At 39.2% G+C, this 13,636-nt stretch overlaps 1 protein-coding gene across 2 annotated transcripts in view; it reads right to left on the bottom strand.

Moving 5' to 3' along the window:
- wscd1.L (WSC domain containing 1 L homeolog) overlaps positions 1-13,636 on the bottom strand; it is a 179,126-nt gene that overhangs the window by 72,062 nt on the left and 93,428 nt on the right. The gene's annotated exons all lie outside the window — the stretch shown is intronic.

The following is a 13,636-nucleotide window of genomic DNA, read 5'->3' on the forward strand; positions in this document are numbered from 1 at the left end:
AAAAGAGAGAGATCAATTAGTTCCCCTTTAACGCTCATATGTGCTGCACCCAGGGAAAAGCAATTACAATGGACTAAACCCACTTGCTTTCCTATTCCAGATGAATGTCAGAGATATTTGAAAGGTTTATGGATGAGTGGGAACAAGTTGTTGGTGCCATTACCTGACAAAGAAAGATAAATTGCAAAGATTGTTTTACGCTTAAAACAATTTAGCTTCCTGAAAGTGATTATCAGGTTAATAGTGCGGCCAAAATCTGATAATGAATTTGGTATTCCATCAGGGGAGTATTACTATAAAAGTTCTCCTAACTAAAAGAAAGAAAATGCCATTTTAATGTCATAGTTTTCATTTTAAATTAGCATTGTTTTGAAATACATTGTATTAAGGTCTGGCCTCAAGTTACATGTATGTAATGTTATATTTTATAATATATCAAATACACAATTTGGAAGGCAAAATATGTTGGCTTGTTATAAGGTCTTTAACTAATATGGTGGAGAAACATATGCTTGTAACTTTTATTTCCTAGTCCATTTTATGTATATTCAAATGGTATGGTGCCATCATGCCTTGAAAAAATAATGACCATCACGCTGTTGTTTTTCATGGGAAAGTTTTTACATGACATATGACCATATATGGACATGGTGGTCCTGTTGTGGGTGAGAATGGGTTTACAATGACACGTGACCATATATGGTCATATTGTCCTTGCACGATTCTGACCCAAAGCAGAATAGTGGACAACAATTAATCCCATATATGGTCCATGTCCAATCTGCTGTGGGTGGAGAATGTTACAAAGACCATATTAACCCATATATGGGACATAATGTTTTCTGCTGTGACGAATATGACCATATAATGGACCAAATATTCCAAGTATCCAGTTTCACCACCTATAATAAGGGCAGTCGCAGCTTCTACAGCTGTCATTTTGACTTTTTGGATTATCGATGGAATCAGTCCACTTTAGCCAAGCTTGAATGGAAATTGGTTCGCATGGTTAGATAACTTATAGTTTTACTTAACAATTCATTTTTGCAGCTTTTTTTCCCATCTCTAAGCTATTAAACATGGGTGACATGACCAAGAAAATCCACTTAATTAACGTTTTGGAGAAGATAAAATGTTTAAGAGAACAAGATAAAAAACAGCTTATGAAACAGTTTTCAGAATTCCAATTGAAAGAGCCCTTGGCATTTCCTAATCAGAATATAACCAGGTGAGCGCTCATTAGTGGCCAACTCTGGGCATTGTAAACTGGAAGATCTTCCAGTGGCAAACTTGGCCTAGCAATTTCAATTGGTAGGCCAAGTACCACATCTTTCTGTGAGGAAAAAGAGCTCCGTTCTCCTGAGACCAGACTAGCGCCATCAAGAAACGTCACAGAAACAGAAATACGATGGATAAGAAACCAGTTCAAATAAAAATTTAAAAAAAAACATGGTCCCTTCAATTCACAACAAAATTTTAACTCTTACTCAAGCTCAGAAGAGAAATCATAAGAAGACAAAAAAACACACTCTGGATAAGCAAAGCAATTTCTAGGGCAAAGAGAGATACAGGCTTGCCGCCCCAAAGTCTTCCAGGAATGCCTATTGCCAAAGCCCCTTGGAAATCTCACCAGGCCTCTAGTACTTTTTCAGGAACAGGTACAACAAGATTGCCCTCAACTCCTGTTCCATATACAAGCTTGGGTTTCGGCAATTCAGGCCAAACTAACTCGAGTAACCAGCTTTCCATACATCCATAAGTGGAAGCAAGCCACTAGCGTTAACGACTTAGTTTCAGACATCTGTTTTTTCACCAAACAACAACAATAGCCAAGCTACTAAGACAATTATCAAGTAACTAAAGTACCAAGTGGATGAAACATGTTTGGAGAAGAGGAAAACTTTAAGAGAAACAGATAAACCGGCCTTATTGGAAATACATTTCAAGATGCCAAATTTGAAAGAGCCCCATTGGGCTTTTCATCAGAATCTAGCCCAAGGTTGGAGCTCCAGTTTGGAGCAAACTTCTGGGCATTGTTTAAATAAAAGCTGGGGGGGGGGGGGGGGGGGGGAAAAGGGAAGATGAAAAAAAAAAAAAATTCAAAATGATGGAGAGTGTGGGTGGCTTGGTCCGTCGCCCCCGCAAAAAAGGGATTTTTTTTTTTTTTTGGGGGGGGGGGGGGGGCCAAAATGAAACCCCTTTTTTTGTTTTTTTTGGGGTGGGGGGGGCCCTTTGAAAAAAAAAGCCCCCCCCCAATTCCAACTGCAGGCCAAGTACCACAATCTTCTTGTGAGGAAAAGAGCTTTGTTTTCCTCCGAAGGACCAGAACTAGCAGCAAGGAAACAGTCAACCAGACAAGATAAAGACGCAAGCAACTAGTTCCATAAAATTAAAACCATGGTTCCCTTCCTCAAAAACAAAATGACTCTTCTTATGCTCAGAAGAGGAAAATATAAAAAGACAAAAAGAACGCACTCACAGACAAGCAAAGCCATTTTGAGGCCAAAAGGGAGAAACAGGCCTGCCAAAGTCTTCCCAGGATGCTATTGCCAAGCCCCTTGGGAAATCTCAAACAACCCACTGGCACAGGGACCAGGTACACAGATGGCCTCAACTTCCTGTGTCCATATTATTGTAACTGGAAATCAAATCCAGTGCCAAACTTTGGCTTAGCAATTTCAATGCAAGGCCAAGTTACCTAACATCTTCTGTGAGGAAAGAAGGCTTCGTTCTCCACTGAGACCAGACTAGCAAGCAAAGAAGTCCACAGAACAGATAAAGACGCAAGAACCTTAGTTCCCATAAAATAAAAAAACCCTGGTCCCCCCTTCAACATGCCACAACAAAATGACTTCTTCTTATGCTCCAGAAGAGGAAAATATAAAGAAAGACAAAAAGGACGCACATTCCGGGACAAGCAAAGCATTTTGAAGGCAAAAGGAAGAACAGGCCTGCCACAAGTCCCAGGCATGCTATTTGCCAAGCCCTTGGAATCTCAACAACCACTGGCACAGGGAACAGGTTACACAGATTGCCTCAAACTTCTGTGTCATAATACAAACCATGGTCCCTTCAACATCCAACAAGCAAATTTACTCCTTCTTAATGCCCTCAGAAGAAGAAAATATAAGAAGACTAAAAAGAACGCACTCCGGACAGAAAGGCATTTTGAGGCAAAAGAGAAAAACAGGCCCTGCCAAAGTCTTCCAGGATGCTATTGCCAAAAGCTGGAATCTCAACAACCACTGGGCAGCAGGGAATTAGGTAGCAACAGATTTGCCCTCAACTTTCCTGTGGTCCATATACAAAAAACCATGGTTCCCGCCTTCGAACCATCACAACAAAATGACTCCTCTTATGCTCAGAAGAAGAAAATATAGAAGGACAAAAAGACGCACTACGGACAAAGCAAGCATTTTGAGGCAAGGAGAACAAGGCTGGGCCCAAAAGTCTTCCCAGATGCTATTGCCAAGCCCTTTGGGAATCTCAAACAACCACTGGCCCAGGGGAACAGGTCACAGATTGGCCTCAACCCTTCCTGGTGTCATATACAAAAACCATGGTCCCCCTTTAAACATCACAACAAAATTACTCTTCTTAAATATGGCTCAAAAGAGAAAATATAAGAAAAGCAAAGACGCACTCCGGAGCAAGCAAAACATTTTGAGGTGCAAAGGAGAAACAGGCCTGCCCAAAAAGTTCTTCCAGGATGCTATTGCAAAGCCCTGGAAATCTCAACAACCACTGGCAACAGGGACAGGTTACACAGGATTGCCTCAACTTCTGTGGGTCATAATTTACAAGCCCTGGCCCAGCAAATTTTAGTGGCAGCTCCCATTAGAAATGGGAGCAAAACACTAGCGTTATCACTAGTTCCCAAGGCATCTGTTGCCACCAACCAACAACTGTAGCCCAAAAGCTCCCTATGGACCAATACCAAAGTCTAGCTCTTTGGTGAATGAGAATATAGTTTTGACCAACAAGAACATTAATACTGGGAATATGAACACATCACAGTCCCCAGTTTGTAATAGCCCAGCCAAAGGCTTATGCCATACAAATATTCGCAGGATGGCAATTGCCAAAGTTCTTGAATATCCTTCAAGGTGGAGTAAATTACTAGTTTGTTGTCACTAGTCAGACACCCTGTTCCCCCATTAAACCGACTGTAGCCAAAGAAAATACTAGCACCAATATCAAGTACTAGCTCTTTGGGTTGAATGAACAAAGTATGGGATTTAACAACAGCAGAACACTGGGACCTATTTTTTGGCAATTCAGCACTGTACCCAAGAATAGTGCCAAAACATTAGTTTCCTTGCTTTCACAGGGGAATAATGATATATAGCTTTAAGTGAACATTGGAACGTGCCATATGTTCACATCAGCCGGCAGATGGCTCAACAGCAGCAATGGAGCATTGCTGGAATGTCCATTTTCAAATATATGAGAAGATTCCCTCTATTCAGGAACCCAATTCCCTGAAACAAGGAAAGAGAAAGTTTGACACCAGCCCTGAAGCTGTAGCTTTATGGAACCCCAGCGTTTCAGGCTGAAGATTTTGGGCATAAAGGTCCTAGGGTACATCCAAAAGCCTAAGAGAGAAGGCCCAGAGCAACAATGCAAAAACAAGGAAAGGAAGATTGGTACAAACGGAATGAATATATTTCCACCCAGAGAAGAGTAATGGCAAAGACCTGGGCAAAGAGCACCAAGTTATGAAAAAGATAGATATGCTTTAAAAATGATCAGATCTGAGCAAGTCCGGAAAAAAGGATGATTCACCAAAAAATATTAATTTCCTTACATTAATATTAAATATAATTTAATAATAAATATAATATAATATATAAAAAAGATTAACAAAGTACAACACCAAGAAATAATTAGAATGGGAGAAAAAACAATAGATGGGAAGGTTGGGTTTGGGAGGTTAGGTTGGGTTTACCCCCACCTCTCAAAGAGAATAAATGCACATGGAGAATACATGGAAGATATTAAACCATGGAGCTCACATTAACTGAAATGCTTCTCCTGTAGCCTAATACAGTAACTTTACATTTTTTAAAAACGTGGGTGTCCCGTGCCTTTCCCTTGGGGATACTTAAGTAACGTACATGCTGTCCCCTCAATAAAGGATAACCTTGTTGTAAGAATGGAAGTAGTTAAATGGCAAGATTGGGAGGCAAGAGCACCAAGTATGAAAAGGATAAAAGATATGCTTAAAATGATCAGAATCTGGAGCAAGGTCGGAAAAAAAAGGATGATTCACCAAAAAAATGTAATTAATTTCTACATAAAGCCAATTAATAAATTAATAATAAAAAAAGATTAACAAAAGTACAACACAAGAAATAATAGAATGGGAGAAAAACAATAGTTAATGGGAAGGTTGGTTGGGAGGTTTGGGTTTGGGTTACCGCACTTGCTCAAGAGATAAAAAATGCACAATGGAGAAATAAACATGCAGATAATAAACATGGGACCTCACCACTAACTGAATGCTTCTCTTTAGCCTAATACAGTAACTTACATATTTTTTAAACGTTTGGTTGTCCCCGTGCTCCCTTGGGATACTTAGTAAAACGTACAATGCTGTCCCTCATAAGGAATACCTTGTTGTAAGAAAATAAACCTGGCCCTTGTGTCATGGTGGGAATATTCAAACAAAAATGAGGTTCCCAGAATAAGAATGTAAAGGCAGCATAGATAGCACTGGCAGACTTGCATGGGGTCCTTTAATGCATCTGGGACCATAATTTACACAGGTTAGTTTGTAAATTCTCCCCTGTGGCCTGCCATTGGTTTTTCCTCCCACACTCCAAACATACAGGGCGTTTAAATTGGCCTTTGGTTTTTTCCATAGTATTGTAATGTTGGTAAATGTGGTTTAGGGAATCCCTAGGCGTACAGGGGTGCTAACTAGAACAAGAATGATCTGTAATCTTATAGGTAGAGGAAATGTATAATAGCAACCCCCTTTTGCCATAAAAAAATATGAGAACCAGAGCAAAAAATTTTTCCCACCATATGGGGGGTTTACCTTGGCCGTGGTAATGGTTGGCCTTTGGCAATTTTGTGATTCAATTAAAAATTGTAGTTTAAATGTTTGTGAAAATATTTTTTTTTAAAATATTTTTAAGCGCCCTGCCCACTTCCATTATAGTTACTTTTTTACGTGGGCCAATTTTATGATCATACATTGTAACTTAAAAACCCTTTATTTGTAAAAGTAACCCACTGTTGGCATGGAATAAAAAACCATGGGGACTGTTCCTGATTTAGTGGGAGGACAGAAGGGATGGGGGAGGTAAACATGGGGGCAATATTTGGTTATTTTATATATAAATACTGTATTTTTCTTAAGGCTGTTTACTCTTAGCTGGATGGAGTTTTGCCCCAGAGACAGGCCCTAACAACTGTTTGCTCATTATTAAAATACTTTGTCAAATAGCTTTTCTGGCACTGTCCCCTTGAAGCACAGATATATCCTATTAAGTGGTTAAGTTAGATTGGTAATACCCTTTAGGGCCGAAACAGTATGTGTGCATGGCACTCACTACTCATCACATCATCAGTGTCCCAACTTAGGCAATTACTGCTTGGACATGGGCCCTTTTTTAATTACATTTTTCTGCAGTAAAGCAATTCTTTGGAAATTAACAAAGGTTGCTGCAATATGGAATCGCCTTTCCCCACAACCGTAGGCTAAGGCATCCACAATCTGTTAGATATCTTTTATTTTTGACCTGCCCACCACTTATGCACATCAGTTGCTTTGCTTTGATTTTTGCTTGGACCATTTCCTGGGACTGTAATTGTGTTTTCCCATTATTGGTGAAATGGCTCATTCTAAATGGCCAGAAGGGGTTTTTTCTGCATGAAGTCTAACTAGTACTTCATATACTATTGATATATTGGAGAACCTTGTTATGCAGGAACCTGGAAATACCTGAACAGATTGTTAGTATATATGGTTCCTCAATTCATTTCCTGGGAAGAAATTTCAATTTGTTTATGACGCAATGGGAATTAAACATCTACTTTCAAATCCATACACAATCCTGCACAAATGGGTTTTAGCTGAAGATTTGTACAAACTATGAAACAGTCACTGGCGGTCCCGATGGCAACATGAAACAGGTTGGATCCCTGCAGCACAAACTGGCAAAGGCTTTTGTTATCCTATGGAATTCAAATTCATAACAACTACAAGCTGTAACGCCTGCAATTGTTATTTATTGGGCCGCAATCTTAGGGTCTCGGTTAGACTTGGCTTGGAAACCGATCTCAATCCGTCAATGTGAGAAAACCACCAGTTTTAAATCAGGGGAAGGAAAGAGAGGAGAACCTGCCCGGTGCAAAGCCTTAGTGTTGGGCAAAACGCGTCTTGGCAAAAGGAACTACAGAGGGCCCTAATAGGCTAACCAGCCAATTGTCAATGCTCCAAAGAAGGTTTCCATGCAGTTACACGGGTAAAAATGGCAGGCAATCCTAATATGGGCTCGTCATAATTGACCAGCTTAAACGTATACTGCGTTACCACTGAGCAAAACCAGAACATATAGGCCTTGTTGGAAAATTTCCCTATACTAAAGGGGTACCTCACCGAGGTCAACCCCTAGAAAGTCCCCAACCGAAATGGAGAAAGAACATACTCTGAAAGCATCGGTGGGTACCCTGATGTTTTTCCGAGCACACAGTTTCCTTTCCATAGAAGAGGGCAAATTCTTTAGGCCTTACCCACAAAGAAGAGCAATCGAACTTCCCTGAATAGACTTAACTTATAACTTGTGACTTTTAATTAACCATTATTTACAGGTGTTTACCACCATGAAAATCCTTTGAATGGAGGAGAAGAACTGTTTAAAATGAGTTTTTAAAGTAATTGTGGGCCTGTTGAATCTGCTGATGGCTGTTCTAGTACTAGAGGGTCCCTTATGTATAAGGCCTTCCTGGTTTTTGATCTGCTTTGTTAATGTTTTTCTATTTGCTACTTTTGCTTGCACACTCCTCCTTTTTCTTTAAAGTATATGGTGCATAGTGTAGAACATAAAGCCTGATTCACTAAAGTGGTGGGTAGGGTTATCAATAACCCTTAATGAATTAAAACGGTTAGCTATTATTTTTATTATTTTAAAATAACAACAGCCCATTATAAAATAATTTGTGTTAAGCTGGCATAAAATAGCGTAGAATGGGAGTATTTTTGACTGTAAAACAATGAAAATTCGATTGGATGGAAAATCTGATTTGGGCTTGTTGGTGGGGCTCAGGTCCCACTAACGTTGAACCTATGCAGTCACAAGTGGAACCAACCCTGAAGAGCCTTGGGGAACCCTGGTTTTTATTACTGTGAGAATGGCAGGATTAAATCCCCCATTGGTAAGTTAAGTGGTTGAAATCTGATTGGGTGTCTGGTAACAAATATCATCTTTTCATTCAGTTGGGTCCCAATGAAAACTTTAATGGGGTGTTTGGGGAGTGGGCCGCCGACGGAGGGGTGGGATCACTTTAAAAGCAACACACACCTTTCTGCATATGAATGGGAAAATAACTAGATTACAAAACTTTACTGATTTTGCAATTATAAACTCCTGACTTGCAATTTCTAATGTTAAGCGGTCCAGGATTTGTGAATCCAGGATACATGATTAAGGCCATTCCTAGATATACATATAATATGCCAATATTATGCAAACAATATTTCAGCAGAGTATTTTATTATCTGCAAAGAGCAGAGAGTATTTTTGGCCAATAGATTCGTAATTTTTTTAATCCCATAATAGAAATTAAATCAGATTAGGACAGGTAAATGCCTATGCTACACTATCCTATTTTTCATAATCAGTATTATTGAAACAATGTTTTACATTGCCATATATGAGACATTAATAAACATTTCTCAAGTTAATATCATATTGTACATTTCGGAAGAATGTTGTCTTTAACATATTAAGTTTTGGTATCCATATGATATTAATTTACATTTGCAGTTTGCATTTTCTGAAGTATAATCAAAAACAATCATACTTTGTTACTAACTCTAGCTACACTATCCTTTTTGATCAGTAATGAAAAGGTCAGGAATGAAAACAGTGTTTATTATTTTATTATAAGCTTAATCATACTGAAATAACAACACTTCCTAAATATAATCAATTAAAATTCTTTATCGTTTCTGAAATAATCAAGTTCATCTTCACTATCCCCTTCTCAGCATCTGTTTCTCTTCATTCTGTCTTCATGAAGTTGGCAATCTGATTTTTCATTGACAGTTAGATCCAATATACCTTATAGGGGGGCTCCCATTCCTGGCAGTTGTATTAGAGCTAACTCAACTGATTCCAGTCCATACAAAATCTAACAAAAATAACTTCCTTTTGCACAAATTCTGCATGGAGACAGGATTTCTGGTGATTTTAATAGAGTGAGCTTCTAATACATCTTCTAGGCAAAAGGAGCCCCCCAATAAGATATTTCAGATTTAACTGTTATTCAAAATCAGAACTCTTGCATGAAAAAGAAAAATGAAGAAAGACATTGCTGCATTTTTTAATTGATTAAAATTAGAAAACTTCTTATTTCAGTGTAATGAAGCTTATATTCATTTTTGCAATAGTTCCCCTTTAACCTCATATGTGCTGGCACCCAGGAAAGCAATTTACAATGGACTAACCAACTGCTCCTATTCCAGATGATGTCAAGAGATATTTGAAGGATTTATGGATGAGTGGAACAAGTTTTGTTGGTGGCATTACTGACAAAGAAAGATAAATATGCAAAGATTGTTTTACCTTAAAACAATTTAGCTTCCTGAAGTGATTATTCCAGGTTTAATAGTGGGCAAAATCTGAATGAATTTGTATTCCATCAGGGGAGTATTACTATAAAGTTCTCTAACTAAAAGGAAAGAAAATGCCATTTTATGTTCAATAGTTTCATTTTAATTAGCTTGTTTGAAATACATTGTATTAAGTCTGGCTCAGTACAATGTATGTATAGTATATTTTATAATATATCAAATACACAATTGGAAGGCAAATAGTGCTGTTATAAGTCTTTACTATAATGTGAGAAAACATATGCTGTACTTTATTCCATAGTCCATTTTTATGTATATCAATGGTATGGTGCCATCACTGCTGAAAATAATGACATCACCGCTGTTGTTTTCAATGGGAAAGTTTACAATGACATATGACCATATATGGACATGGTGTCCTGTTGTGGTGAGAATGTTTACAATGACACGTGACCATATATGGTCATATGTCATTGCAAACATTCTGACCACAGCAGAATAGTGGGACAACATATGCCCATATATGGTCATGTCATCTGCTGTGGTGAGAATGTTACAAAGACATATTACATATATGGACCATATGTTCTGCTGTGTACGAAATATGACCATATATGGACAAATATTCAGTATCCAGTTTCAACCACTATATAAAGGGCAGTCCGCAGCTTCTACAGCTGTCATTTGACTTTTGGATATCGATGGATGCAGTCACCTTTTAGCAAAGCCTGATGGAATGGTTCGCATGTTAGATACTTTATAGTTACTTAACATCATTTTGCAGCTTTTCCATCTCTAGCTATTAACATGGGTGACATGGATCCCAAGAAAATCCACTAATTACAGTTTTGGAGAAGATAAAATGTTTAAGAGAACAGATAAAAACAGCTATGAATACAGTTCAGAATTCAATTGAAAGAGCCCTTGGCATTTCATCAGAATCTAACCCAGGTGGAGCTCCAGTTAGTGCCAACTCTGGCAATTGTAACTGGAAGATCTTCCAGTGCAAACTTGGCTAGCAATTCAATTGTAGGCCAAGTACCACATCTTCTGTGAAGGAAAAGAGCTCGTTCTCCCTGAGGACCAGACTAGCATCAAGAAACGTCACAGAACAGATACAGATGATAAGACCAGTTCAATAAAATTAAAAAACATGGGTCCTTCAATATCACAACAAAATTACTCTTCTCAAGCTCAGAAGAGAAAATATAAGAAAGAAAAAACACACACTCTGGATAAGCAAAGCATTTCTAGGCAAAGAGAGATACAGGCTGCCAAAGTCTTCCAGGATGCTATTGCCAAAAGCCCTTGGAATCTCAACAGCCTCTAGTACTTCAGGAACAGGTACACAGATTGCCTCAACTTCTGTTCCATATACAAGCTTGGTCGGCAATTTACAGGCAACTCCGAGTACCAGCTCCATACAATCCATAAGTGGAGCAAGCACTAGCGTTACGACTAGTCAGACATCTGTTTCACCAACAACAACAATAGCCAAAGCTACTAAGACAATATCAAGTACTAAGTACCAAGTGATGAAAACATGTTTGGAGAAGAGAAAACATTTAAGAGAACAGATAAACACGGCTATGAATACATTTCAGAATGCCATTGAAAGAGCCATTGGCTTTTCATCAGAATCTAGCCAAGTGGGAGCTCCAGTTGGAGCAAACTCTGGCATTGTAACTGGAAATCATCCAGTGCAAACTTGGCTAGCAATTCAACTGCAGGCCCAAGTACCACATCTTCTGTGAGGAAAGAGCTTGTTCTCCTGAGGACCAGACTAGCAGCAAGAAACGTCACAGAACAGATAAAAGACGACAAGACTAGTTCCCATAAAATTAAAAACCATGGTCCCTTCAACATCACAACAAAATGACTCTTCTTATGCTCAGAAGAGAAAATATAAAAGACAAAAAGACGCACTCCAGACAAGCAAAGCATTTTGAGGCAAAAGGAGAAACAGGCTGCCAAAGTCTTCCAGGATGCTATTGCCAAAGCCCTTGGAATCTCAACAACACTGGCACAGGGACAGGTACACAGATTGCCTCAACTTCTGTGTCATATATTGTAACTGGAAAATCATCCAGTGCAAACTTGGCTAGCAATTCAACTGCAGGCCCAAGTACCACATCTTCTGTGAGGAAAAGAGCTCGTTCTCCTGAGGACCAGACTAGCAGCAAGAAACGTCAACAGAACAGATAAAGACGACAAGACTAGTTCCATAAAATTAAAAACCATGGTCCCTTCAACATCACAACAAAAATGACTCTTCTTATGCTCAGAAGAGAAAATATAAGAAGACAAAAAGACGCACTCCGGACAAGCAAAGCATTTTGAGGCAAAAGGAGAAACAGGCTGCCAAAGTCTTCCAGGATGCTATTGCCAAAGCCCTTGGAATCTCAACAACCACTGGCACAGGGACAGGTACACAGATTGCCTCAACTTCTGTGTCATATACAAAAACCATGGGTCCCTTCAACATCACAACAAAATTACTCTTCTTATGCTCAGAAGAGAAAATATAAGAAGACAAAAAGACGCACTCCGGACAAGCAAAGCATTTTGAGGCAAAAGGAGAAACAGGCTGCCAAAGTCTTCCAGGATGCTATTGCCAAAGCCCTTGGAATCTCAACAACCACTGGCACAGGGATAGGTACACAGATTGCCTCAACTTCTGTGTCATATACAAAAACCATGGTCCCTTCAACATCACAACAAAATGACTCTTCTTATGCTCAGAAGAGAAAATATAAGAAGACAAAAAGACGCACTCCGGACAAGCAAAGCATTTTGAGGCAAAAGGAGAAACAGGCTGCCAAAGTCTTCCAGGATGCTATTGCCAAAGCCCTTGGAATCTCAACAACCACTGGCACAGGGACAGGTACACAGATTGCCTCAACTTCTGTGTCATATACAAAAACCATGGTCCCTTCAACATCACAACAAAATTACTCTTCTTATGCTCAGAAGAGAAAATATAAGAAGACAAAAAGACGCACTCCGGACAAGCAAAACATTTTGAGGCAAAAGGAGAAACAGGCTGCCAAAGTCTTCCAGGATGCTATTGCCAAAGCCCTTGGAATCTCAACAACCACTGGCACAAGGGACAGGTACACAGATTGCCTCAACTTCTGTGTCATATACAAGCCTGGCCAGCAATTTAGTGGCAGCTCCCATTAGAATGGGAGCAAACACTAGCGTTATCACTAGTCAGGCATCTGTTCCACCAACAACAACTGTAGCCAAAGCTCCTATGACAATACCAAGTACTAGCTCTTTGGTGATGAAGAATGATAGTTTTGACCAGCAGAACAATAATACTGGGAATAGGAACACATCACAGTCCAGTTTGTATAGCCAGCCAAAGGCTTATGCATACAAAATATTCCAGGATGCAATTGCCAAAGTTCTTGGAATATCTTCAGGTGGAGTAAATACTAGTGTTGTCACTAGTCAGACACCTGTTCCACCATTAACGACTGTAGCCAAAGATACTAGCACAATATCAAGTACTAGCTCTTTGGTGATGAACAAAGATGGATTTAAACAGCAGAACACTGGGACTATTTTTGGCATTTCAGCAACTGATACCAGAATAGTGCCAAACATTAGTTCTGCTTCAACCAGGGGAATACATGAATATATAGCTTTAAGTGACATGGAACGTGCCATTAATGCACATCAGCGGCAGATGGCTCAACAGCAGCAAATGGAGCATCTGAGAATGTCACCATTTTCAATATATGAAGATTCCCCTCTATTCAGGAACCCAATTCCTGAAACAAGAAAGAGAAAGTTTGACACCAGCCCTGAAGCTGTAGCTTTATG

The sequence above is a fragment of the Xenopus laevis genome, chromosome 2L (assembly GCF_017654675.1).
Source record: "Xenopus laevis strain J_2021 chromosome 2L, Xenopus_laevis_v10.1, whole genome shotgun sequence".
Lineage (NCBI taxonomy): Eukaryota > Metazoa > Chordata > Amphibia > Anura > Pipidae > Xenopus > Xenopus laevis.